General features: G+C 49.2%; 1 pseudogene; it reads left to right on the top strand.

The window, feature by feature from the left end:
• Positions 1–973: 973 nt before the first annotated feature.
• LOC130400039 (thyroid hormone receptor alpha-like) lies at positions 974–16,667 on the top strand (annotated as a pseudogene).
• The last annotated feature ends 221 nt before the right edge of the window (positions 16,668–16,888 follow it).

Below are 16,888 nucleotides of genomic sequence, written 5' to 3' on the forward strand. Positions count from 1 at the left end.
CTCCCCAGCGCCGCGTGGAAAGGTACCAGAGCCTGTCAGCGGAGCACGGAGAGAACACACGATGTAACGTGGGCGTTTCCAGCGGGGAAAATAAACATTTTGTTCTTCTGTGTGAATTGTACATGTGTGTCTAAATATAGGCGCGGCGTTCCTTTTGCCCGAAGCCACAACGTATGGAATTAAAATGAAGGGTTCCAAGCCCTCAATTTCGTGAGACGCACACTCCCCGAGGCCCTGATCTGCACCCCTCAGAGAGATCTGCGTCCCTCTGAGGGGTTGGGTGAACCAGCGCGAGTAGAAAGCGCTTCCAGCTCGTCCAAGTCGCAAAGTCCGAGTCCGACATTGTCGCGGGAGAGAAGTCCCAAAGGTTTCTAGGCGGACGGTCCGCACATGCAAACGCACACTCACATGAACGCTCACAGACACACACACAAATACAGACAGACACACACACAAACACACACGCGTTATCCAAGTGCTTTGGGTGTCTGAAAAGCACTGAATAAATGCAAGCCCTTATTATTTTTTGTAGTATTATATTAAGTATCTGTGTCAGTAATCGGAAAAGATCTCTCAAAAGTATTCCTTTACGTTTTCCTCAAAACAAACCCTTTAATTTACGACGTTGGCGATGCTGACTGTCTGGGTTTAGCAGTAAGTGTTGCCTGCGGTTGGCGTGCATTCTCAGAGGAACACCGCCAGCCCCCGGGGGCCGACGGGGCGTTGGACCGGCTTGGGGGGGGGGGGGGCAGGCGAGACGTTATCAGCCGTCATGTGACATGTGATCTGGAACATTTGATGGCTCGGCCAATTGCTAATTAATAACCCTGTGTTCCTCTTTAATCCGCAATCGAATCAGGTCCAGAAATCGAATCAGCTCGTGATTGTCGCGGGGGGGGGGGGGGGGGGGATGAGTTAGAGTCCGCTGTCGTTTTTTTCCCACCGTCCCTCCTCCCCGTCCGACGGTCTGAACGTCCGTCCGTCCGTCCCCCCTCAGGGCTTCTTCCGCCGGACCATCCAGAAGAACCTCCACCCGGCCTACTCCTGCAAGTACGAGGCCTGCTGCGTCATCGACAAGATCACCCGCAACCAGTGCCAGCTGTGCCGCTTCAAGAAGTGCATCGCCGTGGGCATGGCCATGGACCGTGAGTCACTGCAGCACCCTGCACCCAGCGACCAACAACCGCCGGCCAGTAGGAAGCACCCAACACCCACAACTAGGGCTGAACGATCTATCGTTTTCGACCGAAAATCGCGATCTCGAGCATTACGATTTTGGGATCGTCAAAGCTGCGTTTTTTTTAGTTTTTTTTTATTTATTTATTTTTTATTATTATTTTTTTTTACAAAAGTGCAATTATTTTGATGCTGATGAGCCATTGAAGCAAGTTTACTTAAGAAAGAGGGCTCCCTTTTTATTTGACTTTTTTGGTTGTTGTTTCTTAGGTACTTGAATAAACAGTCTTGCATTTGAAATCTGTTGCCAGCAGTTTTCATTATTGCATTACCTTAATGGAATTCATTGGTTATATTAATTTATACTGAAACTTGATTTAAAGAAAATAAATCGTGGTTGAAATCGAAACCGCAATCTCTACCAGAAAAATCGCGATTTCAATTTTTTCTTAAAATCGTTCAGCCCTACCCACAACCCCACCACCCAATAGGTGGATCACTGCAGCCGCCACTTTTGTCGCTTTGGCGGTCCTTGGCTAATTCCACAGGCTTTAACCTCACTATCGGGGCTAGTAGACCAGGGGGGGGGCGGGGGGGCTGCACTGGAAGAGCAGCGGCACAGTGCACGGGGAAACTGGGATCTCGTGTGCTCCGCACAGGGGACGGATAGGTTGTGGACATTGGCAGGTGCAATGCCTTTCATAAGCATGAGCCCAGAAACTATCTTAACACCGATGATAAAGTTTTACACGCGAGGCTTTGTAGTTGACTTCATAGCACCGTCTGAGCCCCCTTCCTTGAGCAGAATTAAGTGTGGAAACACAGCCTCGTGGCCAACTGCAGGGTTTCATTCCCAGCTTCTTAAGTCTTCTGAAGCCAAACCCCACTTTTTCAAAACATACGTTTTGTGTTGTTTTTTTCCAAAGCACAAATTAGTCACGCATTCCTATGAAGCAAAATGTGGTCAAACATGATCCATATTTATGGCTGCATGGATAATTATGTACGCATATGCATGCATGCTTTTCAATTTTAAACGCTTGCTAGCTTGCCCTCTTGTGACGCTAGTCAACATAGTGCTGTGCTCCTAAATGAGTAGCGAAACACGTCACGCTCACTTGTCTTGCAACTTTGTCTCGTAACTTTTCTCGTAAATTTTTCTCGTAACTATAGTCACAAGAATACACAGTACAGCATTTTTTTATGGTTTATGATCTTTATCCCGGGAGGGCCTTTTCTGATAGATTTCTCTGGTACAGGGCCAAGTCACGTGCCAATTTTCATCTTTGCGAGATTTGAAACCCTTTTGTCGGCCACAAACCCTCTCCCACAATACCAAAATAGCTCAATATAATTCATTAGATTGTGCGTACGCAGTCAGGAAGAGGACATCCACGTCCTTTTGCATCTCGTTTCTGCTCACGAGTCTCGAGGCATCAGAAAACTGGTTGCTGCCCCTGGCCCAAAAATTTGCTCCGAGGCAACTTTCACCGGTCATTACTCTGAGCTGTAATTATTAATTAGCGTCTTGAACATAAAACCAGAGCACGCTTTTGTTCCTAGCAAAACACTATCTGGGTAAGATCAACCGGCGGAGCCTCGATGCTCACGCTGAATAGTTTCCACCGCCAGTTCAACTTTAAAAGCACTTGTTTTCAACCACATTTCGTCACACGGACACTCTGTGCCGAGTTTCAGGGTTGTTCTTTTCATAAGATATCTATATTTGTTATGCTTTATTATAGAGTGAGACAGGTCGGAAGGTATGGGAGATATAGGGGAGGACATGCACCCCCCCCCCCCCTTATTATTAACCCTGTCCTGCTCTTCCTCCGCCGCCGCCGCCACACAGTGGTGCTGGACGACTCGAAGCGCGTGGCCAAGCGCCGCCTGATCGAGGCCAACCGGGAGAAGAGGAAGAAGGAGGAGATGGTGAAGACGCTGCAGAGCCGTCCCGAGCCCAGCGACAGCGAGTGGGACCTGATCCACATGGTGACTGAGGCCCACCGCCACACCAACGCCCAGGGCGCCAGCTGGAAGCAGAAGCGCAAGTTCCTGGTAACCAACGCCGCTCCTTTCCTCTCCATGCGTTTTTTTTTTACGTTCGCATTCAGGCGCTTTTATGCAAAGCGACCTACTCACACACACATTGACTCACCGCCAGCAGAGTCAGCCATGCAAGGCGACAGCCAGCTCGTCAGGAGCAGGTTTGGGTGAGGCGTCTCGCTCAGGGACATCTCTGGCGAGGCGTCTCGCTCCGGGACATCTCTGGCGAGGTGTCTCGCTCAGGGACATCTCGACGCTCACATCTGGGAGGAGCCGGGGATTGAACTAGCAGTTATTTCTGAATAGCAACTGGGGTTTGTCTAAGCTCAGGCTTAGCTCAGGAGGATCCCTGTCTCCTCTTAGCTATATTGAGTATCGAGTTGTCCCTGGCTGCTCCTGACCTTTGCGTTGTATGGCCTTGGATTGTGTGTATAATCCGTTGAAAGTCGCTTTGATTAAAAGAGTCTGCTAAACACCCAAAATTATATATCATAAAATATGAAATCGCAGACCGCTGCTATAAATAAGAGGTGGTTGCTATGTGTATTTAGAATCGAACAAACTTTTATTTTTTTGCGGAAGCAATACAAAAACAATTAAATGAGTAAAAAAAACAACGTTGTATTATTGATTAATTTAGTAAAGAGCCGTGTAATGAGGGAGATAATGCACAGCAAGCCGGTCATTATCGTGTTATATAGCCCTCACTGTCTCTCCCCCAGTGATGACACTGGGGAATCAATCGGATTGTCTCCCCCACACACCCACACCGTGGGTCAGACGGACCCCCAAGGGCCGACCACCAAGCCTACAGGTTTTAGTGATATAATATTCATTTCTAAAATGCGTTCCTCCGTTGTCTACACTGCTGAGCCCTACTTCCATTGCACTTCTTTAAATGTACATCAGAGTTGTGGCGCCTTGTGGTTTTGTGTGGAACCCTGTGGCTGATTGGTCGGAGGGATGTCAGATCCCCTCCTCCTTTCACAGGATGAAGTACACTGTCGTAGTTACCACGGACGACTGAACTTTTTCGCTGCAGGACGCCAAGTTGCTATGGCGACCGCCCAGATGCCTTCGCATTCACGTGTAGGCAAGATGAATTGGAAATGTACGTATTTGTCAACAGCGGCTTCAGAATGAGGGTTATTCATGATTGCGGCATTACAACACTGGCAAAAACGTTCCGGCGACATTAATAATTCACAGCGGGGAAGCAGACCTAATGGGTTTGAGGAGAAAAAAAATGAAACGACAACATGAAAAACCTCTTACAAAACTGTTTTCCCTTTCGACCAATCGCGCGCGGTCCACGAGGCTACCCGTTGGCTCCGCCTCCCGGCGACGGCAGTTACCTTGCCACAAAGGTCAATGACAGTTGCCTGGCAACCGTTGCTGCACAAAGGCATGTGAATCACATGTTGCTCTTCTCTCAAGACATCCCAGAAACTCGCAGGGTGGGGGTGGGGGTGGGGGTGGGGGAGGGGGGGGGCTGAGGTGATGTTGGGGGTGATTACCACATCACCTGCAGCCCTTGACTCTGATTGGTTCTGAACTCTGAGCCCTGAGGTGTTTCTGTCTGCCTTTGAGCTGCAGACATTTTCTGGGCTGTGCAGGTCGTCGGTATGTCCTTAACCTGTGGCGGGTGCTCCGGTTTCATCGGTTAAGGGTAGGGCGGCATACCTTAGCCTCCTGCTATTCGTTGCGAGGAGCCGAATCACGGTCTGAGCACACTGTGAATCCGTGTGTGCTTTTGCAACTGATCTGCCTTTTAAAGTACAGTCGTAAGTATGGGATACGCGGATGTTAGTTATGGATAATTTAGTTTATTGGGATTATCGGGATCACTGGGGTTTCACAATGCAGGACCACGAGGCCAATCTGAGGGGTATTGAATCACCTTGAAGGGGTTTATTTGGCTCACTGAACATTATCATGCTTATTATCCAGCTACTTATTAAATACATATAACATTTGACAGAAATATAACTCTTTTTATTGACTTACAAGTAATTTAATTACTTCCGCCAAAATAATCTGCTAAAAAAGTCGACTGGCCTGCGTCCATAGCAACAGTCTGTTATTCATAGCAGCAGTCTGATATTCCAAGTAAACCAATAAACCAATCACAATCAAGCATTCAACAAAGCTGTGTATTAAATCTCTTTAATCCATTCATAAAGTTCAGATAGTTAACGTCATCTCAAATGACTGAGTGAAAACATTGAGATGCGTGAAGGTATACGGGCACATCAGCTGTCTCTACTTTTCGCTGGATTATTAATCGTAGTAGTGATAATATTGAATAGCAGAAGGATATCAAAGTCACTGCCAACAGCTTTCAACATTAGAATGGATTCATAGTTGATGAGGTAATGGTGCGAAACCCAACTAATGGTAATGTTATATAACCTAGTTATGGTGTGAATACCCAGTGTGCCCTCATATGGCACCCAGTTTGATGTGTACTGCTTTGATTTATAATGAGGCTGAATTTCATATTTCCATTTTATTATTTATTTGGGTTGTCAAAATGTCTTACAACTTTACTGTAGGTATCGAGAATGAGCCTTTGCTACACTGCATTTGATAAATGAAACTCTTTGACGTTTACTGTGTGTGTGTTTGTGTTTGTTTTTTTATGTGTGTGTGTGTGTGTCTCTGTGTGTGTGTGCATGTATATGTGTGTTTGTGCATGTATCTTTGTGTTTGTATGTGAGTGTGTGTTCTGTGTGTGTGTCTCTGTGTGTGTGTGTGTGTGTTATGTGTCCGTGTGTGTGTGTGTGTGTGTGTGTGTGTGTGTGTGTGTGTGTGTGTGTGTGTGTGTGTGTGTGTGTGTGTGTGTGTGTGTGTGTGTGTGTGTGTGTGTTTGTGCATGCATCTTTGTGTTTGTATGTGAATGTGTGTTCTGTGTCCACGTGTGTGTGCGTGTGTGTGTGTGTGTGTCTCGGTGTGTGTGTGTATGTGTGTATATGTTTATGTGTGTTTGTGCATGTATCTTTGTGTGTGTATGTGAATGTGTGCTTTGTGTTTGTGTTCTGTGTGTGTGTGTGTGTGTGTGTGTGTGTGTGTGTGTGTGTGTGTGTGTGTGTGTGTGTGTGTGCGCGTGTGTGTGCGTCCAGCCGGAGGACATCGGCCAGGGCCCCATGGTGCCCACGCCGGACGGGGACAAGGTGGACCTGGAGGCCTTCAGCGAGTTCACCAAGATCATCACCCCCGCCATCACCCGCGTGGTCGACTTCGCCAAGAAGCTGCCCATGTTCTCCGAGGTAGGCTGTGAGGGCGGGGCTCTGTGTTGGGGGGCTTGGGAAGGGGGGGGGGGGGGGCTGTGTGGGTTTGAGTGCATCTCTGCATGCGTCATCCCAATGAAACAATTACAATCGTATGCTTTAGCCAAAGCCTCTTCCCTTCTGCCCTCCGTGCGTTCAATCGTCCCACAGCCTTCTTCATCAATCCGTCCTCTCGTTTTAGCGTGCCTTGTGTGTGTTCAGGTGTGTTCAGGTGTGTGGAGTGCGTGCATCAGCGTGTATGTGAAGAGCGTGTGTGTCAGGAGCGTGTGTGTCAGGAGCGTGTGTGTGAGTGATGTATCAGTGTGTGTGTTAGGAACGTGGTTGTGTCGGGAGTGTGTGTCGGAAGCGTGTGTGTCAGTGTGTGTGTGAGGGGGCGTGTGTGTGTCAGAGTGTGTGTGGGGAGCACGTCTGTGGGCGTGTGTGTCGGGAGCGTGCGTGTCAGGGTTATTTCCGTCCCTCTCGTTCCGTCTGTCGTCCTCCCCGCGAGTATCAAATGAAACCGCTCGGCTTTAAATCTGGAGCAGCCATCCCTCTCACCAGGGGCCCGGGCCCCAATTAGGTGCGCCTCTGCGATCATTAGGATGGATGGGGTGGTGCTAGGTGGTGTACTACATCCTCTGGGTGTGTTCCCTAGGAGGGGCTGAGGTGGAGTCCTACGTCAGGCTGAACAAGCCAGGATCGACGCGGTGGCGTCAGGCGTCGTCCTCCATCAGCTGGTGGTGTAAACTAGGATGAAACGGTGGCTGGTGGGTGGTGTACTCATCCGATGGGTGTTCTAGCTAGGACAGATGAGCTGGTGTCCGCCGGTGTCCTCCGTCAGCTCGGTGTGTTAACCAGGGTGGAGGAGCTGGTGCCGGCCGGTGTCCTCCGTCAGCGTGTTGCCAGGCGTCCTCCCTGGAACTCCAGGGCTTCCATTGTGCTCCGCTAACGAAGGCTCGTTAGTGGGACTGCAGGCAGCCGATTGGACGGGCTCTCCAACTTCTCCCGCTCTCTTTAGCGCTCGCCCCAGCTGAGGGATGAGGTGCTAATGAGCGCAGGAAGCTTGGCTCGTCACCACCCCCGGCCGGCTGCTGATTGGCCGCTGTGACGGCCACACTGGCCTTTCAGTTGTCATTGTGCGTGTGCCAATAGCGGCGCCAGGATGTTGATTGTGGGCGGGCCTCCAGAAAACTGGATGGGCCAGTTAAAATAAAATAAAAACGGGTTCCCCTTCGTCTCCGTTTCAGCGCTTCTCTGAGGCACTGAGGAAAGCGACTCAGTAGACTAGTACCTGTGAGGCTCTTGTGTCGCTGTCCTCGGCTCAGAGCTGAAGCGGATAAAAAAAAAACATACACCTTGGCTGTAAGCCTAACTTCAGTTATCTCTTTTGAACGTTCATTACACAAAAAGACTGAAACTGACTTATATCTTTGGAGGGTCTTTCTCTTTCCATTTATTGACCCAGCACAGCGGGCAGGGAACTGTCCACAATTATTTGCATGGACATGAAATAACGGCAGCATTGAATCTGACACAGTTGCTAAACACAAACAGCAGGAAAACGATCCAAAATTATTTCTCCCCTGTAGCTTATTAATAATTTGATGAATAACATAGCTAACCATATAAACAACAGCATAACAATCCGAGAAAACTGATGAATAACCACAAATGAACCCAAATCATTAAAACTTGCTTGTGGGACTTGGGGCTTGTTACAGCAGGAGACGCCGGGGTTTCGTGCTGAACACAGCAAGGACTTCTTGATATTCCAGTGAATCTGTCAATTCCCTTTCAAATGAAAGCAGGGACAACGAGTTCAGTCTATCCGTCAACATTGCTGCCCTGGTGCCTGTATTTATCCGATTGACAGCTGAAAAGAGTCTGAAAAGACAATACTTGTCGCCATGGGCAATGTGAGGAGGCTGTTCATGTTGGGGGAAATATCACGGGGAGGCATGCGTCGGGCACTTCTACGAGTGTTTCTTTTTTCTCGTTCACGGTCTTGTTGGCCTTTGCCTTTCTTTTAAGCTGCTGCACAAACACAGGGTGCTCTGCGTCTTCCACCGGAATGGAAAAGTGTTTGGCTCCATCATCTGCTTGTCCATTACGTCATTCCATAATTTCTGTAGGTCCGAGTTCTGCTGTACAGGTGATGATTTGCCCAGTAGAATCAACGTGCGTATTGCAGCCTGTGGGCAGGCAGTCCACACGTGGGAGTAGAAGCCGCTGATTGGCTGAGAAGCTTTTACTCAACGCTTTCCTCAGGCTGCTTATTGGATGAACAGCTAGAATGAAAATCACTCACTACTCACTATAGGCCTGGGTCAAAATGGGCGGGCCCGGAACTAAAATGGGTTGGCCCAGGCCCACCCTGGCCCAATGGTAGCGTCGCGGGTGGTGTGTGCTACTTGTTTTGTCTGCCTTTGCTCTCATAGGCCTGGGCCCAGTTTCCCGAAAGCATCGTTACCCTAAGTGGATCGTGAAGTGCGTCGTACGAGCATCGTACAGTTTTGACACCGTTTCCCCGAAGGCATCGTTGGTCACGAACGTCTTGACAACGCTCGTAGCTAACGAGGACTCCAGGGGTACGCGTAGGACGCTAAGAGCATCGTTAGCCTACTATAGCCTCAGTGGCGTCACCAGCGGACATTCCGTGTATAAACACATCCAATACCACGGAATGCCCAGCTGGCACAATTTCGCAACCAAAAACAGTAGTTACCACCGATATATTACTCATAGACTAGTGTTAGATTTAAACAGCAAAGATAGAGACATGTTAGAAGTCAACAACAACATAATTTATTGCATCAATTTAAAATTCAAAAAATACATGCGCAGCCGAAATGTCAAACGCCACGTCACAAGGCATGTAATAAAATCTTGTGTGGGAGGTCGCTTTCGAGCTGCACTTGCTGTCTCCCTCTGATTTTAATTCAACCCTCGTGGTTAAAATGTCCTCATATTGATCAATGACAGAAGGCATAGGCTACTGTAGACATGAATCATGCTGAGACCAGCGGGTGTCTGAGAATCTCTGCAGGCGTTTTTTGTTGCGATGGTTTGCATTAAGCACTGTAGGCGCTTCGGTGAGGCTGTGTTGAAGTTCACTATTTATTGGACCGTGTCTAGACAGTAACGAACATCCCTGACCATAGATCACCGCGTTTGTAGTCTACACTCAGACGTGAATTCATTATTGCATGCGGGTGTCCACATTCATAAAAAGAATGAAAACATTCGGGAGTATGCAACAATACAAATTATTCTAAAGAGGTCAGAGACTCTGTTTGCAGCCAGTTCTTCTCCAGTGAACCAAGAAAGCCTGCGCCGTGACGAGACGACCGGGGGTTGACCCCCTCGGTTTTTCACAGGAAACGGCTTGGCAGTGTAAAAAGACCTATAGCCAGGGTTCGAGTTAGGTGGGAGCTGAGCTCCCATAGAGAGAGGTCTGGGGTCTCTGAGAACAGCAGCATAATATTGTAATTACAAATAAAGCTATTTTCCCTTCCACATGCAGAGTAATTTTAACGTTAAGTAAGGGAAAATAGAACGCCGGTCCTTATCGGGAAAATAAATGTATTTGTTACCATTCGTATTGTTGATCAGCAGAGAAATAGTTAGCCAAAGACGTTGACGTCGCTAAGCAACCGAAGACGTTGGCGTTTGCGTGAAGGGCCCATGCAAGTGAACGGAGCGTTCCACGGCATGGAGAAGAGCCGTGTCATAATAGCCCATATTTATGTCCCACCCCCCCCTCAACAACTTTAAGAGACCCCCGCAGAGATGGAATCATAACCCGAACCCTACCTATAGCCTACTACATACTGCCCAACAATATGGGCAGGATCTAGACCAAGCTCTCCTAATCAGGAGCCAATCAATGAAACCTTATGCGGAATCAGATAAAGTCGGCTCTCTTTGCCGCGCAAAGTATGTTTCAGAAATCAGCACATTAAGATAAATGTAGTTGTCACACAAGCCCCTTTGGATTTGTATAATATTGAATTATTTCAGGGGGGGAAATACCGTGAAAAAAATGTATGCACAGTGCGTTCAGGATTAGGACTGATATAGCATATGTCGGCCTAGGCCTAATCAATTGTGTTCTAATATCATTAGCATTCATATTATTGCAGTCTATTCTTTTCGTAGGCTACTCTGCTCTTGGCCTCGATGGGGAGATATTTTTACCCTTTTTAACCCCATTTTCCTGCGACATTCCTGCGTCTCCCCCTGCGTCATAGCCCGTTTCAGCACCTATCAGTGGACAGGTACAATCCTACGAACGTCGTGAGTGCAGCGAACGCGCGTTCATGTTAAGAGGAGTTTCGGGGAACTTCACGATGGTTCGCAAGAATCACCGTGAGAATGATCGTACGAGCGAAGATCCATCGTTATCGGGAACAAGGCCCTGGTTCCCCCTGTTCCGGGGTGGGGGTGTGCCCGCGTACGGGGGCGTGTCCCCCAAACCGGATAAAAGTGTTGTCTGCCTTTGCTCTCATAGGCCTGGTCCCCATTTTCCAGGATGGGGGTGTGCCCGCGTAGGGGGCGTGTCCCCCAAACCGGATTTGTGTTTTGCTCTGATTGTCAAGACCAGTTTTGATCAATGCTTCTCGCGCGATTAGAACCAGGAACGTGGGTCGTCGGGACGTCTTCTGCCCCGTTCCTTTGTTCCGTCTGAGCCGCGTGACGGCCGGCGAGGAGCAAGAGCCAGACGGTACCTCAGAGGAAGAGCATGTCTGGTTAGAGGAGGGTTTTAATGGAGTGGACCGGAGTGTGTGTGCGCGTGCGTGTGTGTGTCTGTGTGTGTGTGTGTGTGTGCGTGCGTGTGTGTGGGGGTGTCTGTGTGTGTGTGCGTGCGTGTGTGTTTATCTTTGGTTGTGTGTTTGTGTGCCGTGTCCGGGTGTGTATTCTGTGTGTGTGTGTGTGTGTCTGTGTGCGTGTGTGTGTGTGTGTGTGTGTCTTTCTGGTTGTATGTGTGTGTGCGTGTGTGTTTGTCTGTCTGTGTGTGTTCCGTGTGCGGGTGTGTGTGTTCCTCGTGCGTGTGTGTGCGTTCGTATGTGTGTGTGTGTGCAGACATGACGGTGTGGGTAGACTATAGCTGAGAGCAGTGATCATGCATATTGCAGGAGGTGTCTGGTTACATAACCGATGGCACGGGATAAACCCCATAACAAACAATCATCCTTTCCCAACCATCTGAAAACATTTTAGTTGGTACAGAAAACTTGTTATACTTGAAATATCTTCCATAAATGAACAATTGAATCCCTCTCTCTCAGAATAGGTACGTTCTTTAAAGTCCTGAAAATGTAATGTGTTAGTGTTCCTCTGAATACACATGAATACTTAATGAACTGCCCTGGATTATGACTCATTTTTAGGGGAAGTTCTTGTTCCTGTGTTTCTCCCTTCGGCGTTATTAGTAACGGATAAACCGCATAAAAGATACGTGTCTATTTCGGGTTTTGGGTAGGAGGAACCTTTGATCAAACAAAGGGTCAAGTTTGTAACACACTGCTTGCATTTAGCAGATGCTTTTAACGGAAGTGACTAACAACGGTTCAAACACACATTCGCACACCGACGGCGGAGTCAACCATACCAGGCGATCTCCAGCTCGTAGGGAGAAATTAGGGTGAGGTGTCTTGCTCAGGGACACATTGACACTCAGCTAGGAGGAGCCGGGGATCGAGCTAGCAACCTTCCGGTTAAAAGTGCCCTCTACCTACGGAGCTAAACCAACCTCTCCACAGATCTCTGTTGGCTTAAAACTAAAACCAAACAGGCTGGTGGAGCTCGTCTTCTGATGGGCGGGGCTGCCTTGGTGTTTAGGCTCCTCCCCCCTCGCTACGATACGATTCGGGGCGCACTGTGGTCAGTAGACTTGATTAGCGTTGCTTGGCATACCAAAACTGGCTGTTGTAAGTTGTAACCATCCATGCGTGCCAGAGCCCTTTAAGTCCATAATGACATGTTATCCTTTGTTTCCGCAAAACACTCAAATCATCCCAGCGCCTCGCAGCGAAGGTCATTTCCATCACCAGCGGTTTATTCCTATTGGTTCTCAGCCCTTGGGCGCTTCTGACTGCTTCTGAGTGGCAGACGTATTCAGAGCTTTTGAGTATTCAGTGTAATTAATGTAGGGCGGTTTCTCCAGTCTCATCGTTATGTGGGGAGTGTGGCCGAAACTTGCTCAATCATTATCCGTGCGTACTCTGTTGTTACCTCATACTCAGTTTGAACACCATGAAATTGGGATCCAAGGTTATCGAACGTCTTTAATCCGATCTTCTCCAGTGAACATTTGACGCGCGTACGTTTGACATCGACATTTATTTTTGGATCATTATGGATTGATGTTGAGATTTGGACGAGAATCAATCCATGAAACTGCAGTGTTATCTATCCACTATATTTTACTCTGCCCTTTTCATTTAAGATCTCCCCCGCCCTAATGAAACCATACTTCGTCATGGTGACCTGATGCTAAGCCTTGTGCTATACTCCTTCGGGCTACCACATTTTAAGCATTATGCTAGCCTCCTCATGCTAAGCGTTGTGCTAACCTTCTCATGCTAAGCGTTGTGCTAACGTCCTAATGCTAAGCGTTGAGCTAACCTCCAACCTCCTCATGCTAAGCGTTGTGCTAACCTCCTCATGCTAAGCTTTGTGCTAACCTCCTAGTGCTAAGTGTTGTGCTAACCTCCTCATGCTACCTCATGCTAAGCGTTGTGCTAACATCCACATGCTAGCTGAAGCTAAGTGTTGTGATCCCCTCCCTAGATGCCCTGTGAGGACGATATCATCGTGCTGAAAAGCTAAGCATGATGCTAAGCGTTGTGCTAATGTGCAAACGTTAATGTTAAGCGTTGTGCGACCTTATCCTGCTAGCTGATTGAACAGTGTTGCTCCTCTCCCAGCTGCCCTGTGAGGAGCAAATCCTCCCGCTGAAGCGCTATGCGTTGTGCTAACGTAATGCTAAGCATTGTTCTAACCACCTGATGCTAAGCGGTGTGCTAATCCATGCTACCTGATGCTAAGTGTTGTGCTAACCTCCTCATGCTACCTGAAGCTAAGCCTTGTGATAACCTCCTCATGCTACCTGAAGCTAAGCCTTGTGATCACCTCCTCTGCTACCTGATGCTAGCATTTGCCCACCTCCTCATGTACCTGAAAGCTACGCGTTTGTGCCAACTCCCTCATGCTACCGAAGATAATCCTTGTGCTAACCTCAATGATACTGATGCTAACGTTGCTTTTTTTTTTTTTTTTTTTTTTGCCAACCTCCTCATGTAGGCTGTGCCTAAGCGTGTGTGCTGACCTCTCATGCAGCTGACGCAAGCGTTGTCTAACTCCTCATTGCTAGCTGAGGCTAAGCGTGTGATGGACCTCCTTCATTGCTAGCTGATGCTAAACGTTGTGCTGACCTCCTCATTGCTAGCTGATGCTAAGCGTTGTGCCAACCTCCTCATGCTACCTGAAGCTAAGCGTTGTGTTAATTCCTCATGCTAGCTGATGCTAAGCGTCGTGCTAACCCTCATCGGGCTAGCTGAAGCTAACAGTGTGCTCCCCTCTCCCAAGTGCCCTGCGAGGACCAGATCATCCTGCTGAAGGGCTGCGCAATGGAGATCATCGTCGCTGCGCGGCAGTGCGCTACGACCACGGAGCAGGAGACGCTGAAGATCAGAGGCGAGATGCGGGGTGTAAAGCGCGAGAACGAGAACGGCTGGGCTGGGCGTGGTCTCGGACCATCTTCGACCTGGGCAAGCGCCTGGCGCAGTTCAGTTCAACCTGGCGACCGGGGTGGCGCTGATGCAGGCCGTGCTGCTCATGAGCTCCGGTGAGGGGGGGGGGGGGCGTGTGCGTGAACGCAGGCGCCTGGAAGCACGCGCACGCACACACGCACGCGCACACACGCAGGGAGAGACACGTCCGTCTTTGTGGTGGGGATTGTCATCGTGGGAGAACTCCTTTATTATTTTATTTTTATGTTGTTCCCTACATGCATGCATTATGTAAACATCTAGACGACATTATGATAAATATAGATATCTATATCTATACTACGACCACTACAACTTGGAATATTAACATAATATGGATTAATACTATCAATTAGTCTATAAAATTGTAATGAGGCTTAATAGGGAGTCTTTATTTTTTTTTAGTTTTATTATCCTCTGTCCCTGTCTTGTCCGGCCAATGTTTGACACGGTGGGTTATCCCCACGCATCCCCAAGCCCCCTTTCCCCCATCTGGGGGGGGGGGGGGGGGGGACCTGGTGGGGAGGGTGGCTGCTGCGGCCCCCCCTGAGGCAGACGGGTGGGGGTTGGGACAGAGCCACAGTGGAAAAAACAAGGCTGTGTGCGCAGGGATGATTTGCATGGTAAACGAGGCGTGAAATTGGCGCGTGGTTAAACACAAACAACAGGGCCTCTCAGAACACGAAGGCCTTGTCTCCTCCTCAACAAATACCGGAGTGAACCAGGGTCGGTGGTCCTGACAGTTGACACCACATCCGCCACGCCGGCTGATCCGGGCTCCACCTCTGTTGGTCCTAACGACAGCAGGGGATCAACCGACACTTGGTCAAAAAAGTTAGCCTACTTCGCATACAATCAACCCAAAACAGGTTTTATGTTGTTGTTCGAAACGTGGTCATTTCGTCTTATATGACCGTCGTCGTAGTAATCTATGCATTTTTATCAATGTTACTGAAATAAGTCCCCAATTTAGAAAAGAAAAGGGGTAAGGTCCTAGTTTAGCTTTTCAGACCTTTAACGTATAACGCCTTGTGTCGATCTGATAGTGTTTGAGTTCGAGCTTTAACAGCGGGCTCACCGGCTCTTTAACTAGAACTGTGCAGTTATTAACATGAGCATATTTGTATTTGATGAGGCCGGTAAACGTCAGTTGGTGTTTGAGAGAACTTGCCCCGACTGACCGTATAAAATGTCGGCGGCCCAATGTAATCTATCGCTAATTCTCGAATTAGCCTCTAATCCCTTCTTTCCTCAAACATAGCCTTTCTGTGCTAAAAATATCTCCCGGCTAGACCCTTAAACGGAGTGTGTTTGTACGCGGCAGGGGTCAAAACATAAAGCCACTTGGAGGGGAAACGAAAAGAGGCTAAGTGCAGGAGCAGCTGTGAACGAAGAAAAAATAAAACGTCTCAAAAAGTGATAAAAATACTAAGAACAGGGCTGCCCTGGTGTTCCACCGGGCAGAGGGTGTACCATTAAGGCTTAAGGGCTGATTATGGTTCCACATTTACCCAACGCAAGGGGGTTTACGGACCCTTTTCGTCCTCACGTCGCGGCGGCAAGGGCTGTGATCGGTTCTCCGCTTTCCCCCAAAATTAAAACCCGACCGCAGACACCAAACCGACGGTTTCCGCGACCGCCCCCCCCCCTCGAAGCGTCTGCGTGGTCATTGCGTTGCGTCGACGTGGAACCACAGTCAGCACTTTAGCCCCGACCCCACTGACCCGGGTTCCATTTCCCAGCCCGCGGTCCTTTGCTGCATGTTTCCCCCTCCCCTCTCGCCTGCACCTTCCCGCCTCTACAACAACACGGATGAAACCTTCGGAATCAATTCTTTTAATTAGAAACATAAATGATAATAATGAGCACAAACACACAGTTACATACACAGAACACCTCCCACTCATCCCTGTCTCTACAATTACAATAAAAATGATAAAAACCTTCAAAAAAGATCTTTTTTTTTTTTGTTTTTTTTTTACTAAAACCAACTTCTTTCTCCCCCCCCCCCCCCCCCCCCCCCTCCAGACCGCTCGGGCCTGACCAGCGTGGAGAAGATCGAGCAGTGCCAGGAGACCTACCTGCTGGCCTTCGAGCACTACATCAACAGCCGCAAGCACAGCATCCCCCACTTCTGGCCCAAGCTGCTGATGAAGGTGACGGACCTGCGCCTTATGATCGGCGCGTGCCACGCCAGCCGCTTCCTCCACATGAAGGTCGAGTGCCCCAACGAGCTCTTCCCGCCGCTCTTCCTGGAGGTGTTCGAGGACCAGGAGGTGTGACGGCGGCGGCGGCGGCGACCACGACGGAGGAACCCCCCCCCTCCCCTCCACCCCATCGCCACGCCGACCGCCCCCTCCCTCTCCCGCCGCGAGCCGGCCTTCTCCCATCGGTCCGATCCGAGGAGGATTGGACTCGGAGGAGAGGAGAGGGAGACGGGGGGGGGGGGCTGTTTGTCGTCGGGGGGGTGGATTCTAAAAGAAACCGTGTGTTTGTCTCTGGGGGGGGTTGCACAATAAGCCGTGCCCCCCCCCCCCCCCCACACTCTCTCCGAGGCCCTCAGATGTAATCACCACACAAACACACTCGCACTGTCCCCCAAGAGACACACTGACAATCTTGCTT

The sequence above is a fragment of the Gadus chalcogrammus genome, chromosome 2 (genome assembly GCF_026213295.1).
Source record: "Gadus chalcogrammus isolate NIFS_2021 chromosome 2, NIFS_Gcha_1.0, whole genome shotgun sequence".
NCBI lineage: Eukaryota > Metazoa > Chordata > Actinopteri > Gadiformes > Gadidae > Gadus > Gadus chalcogrammus.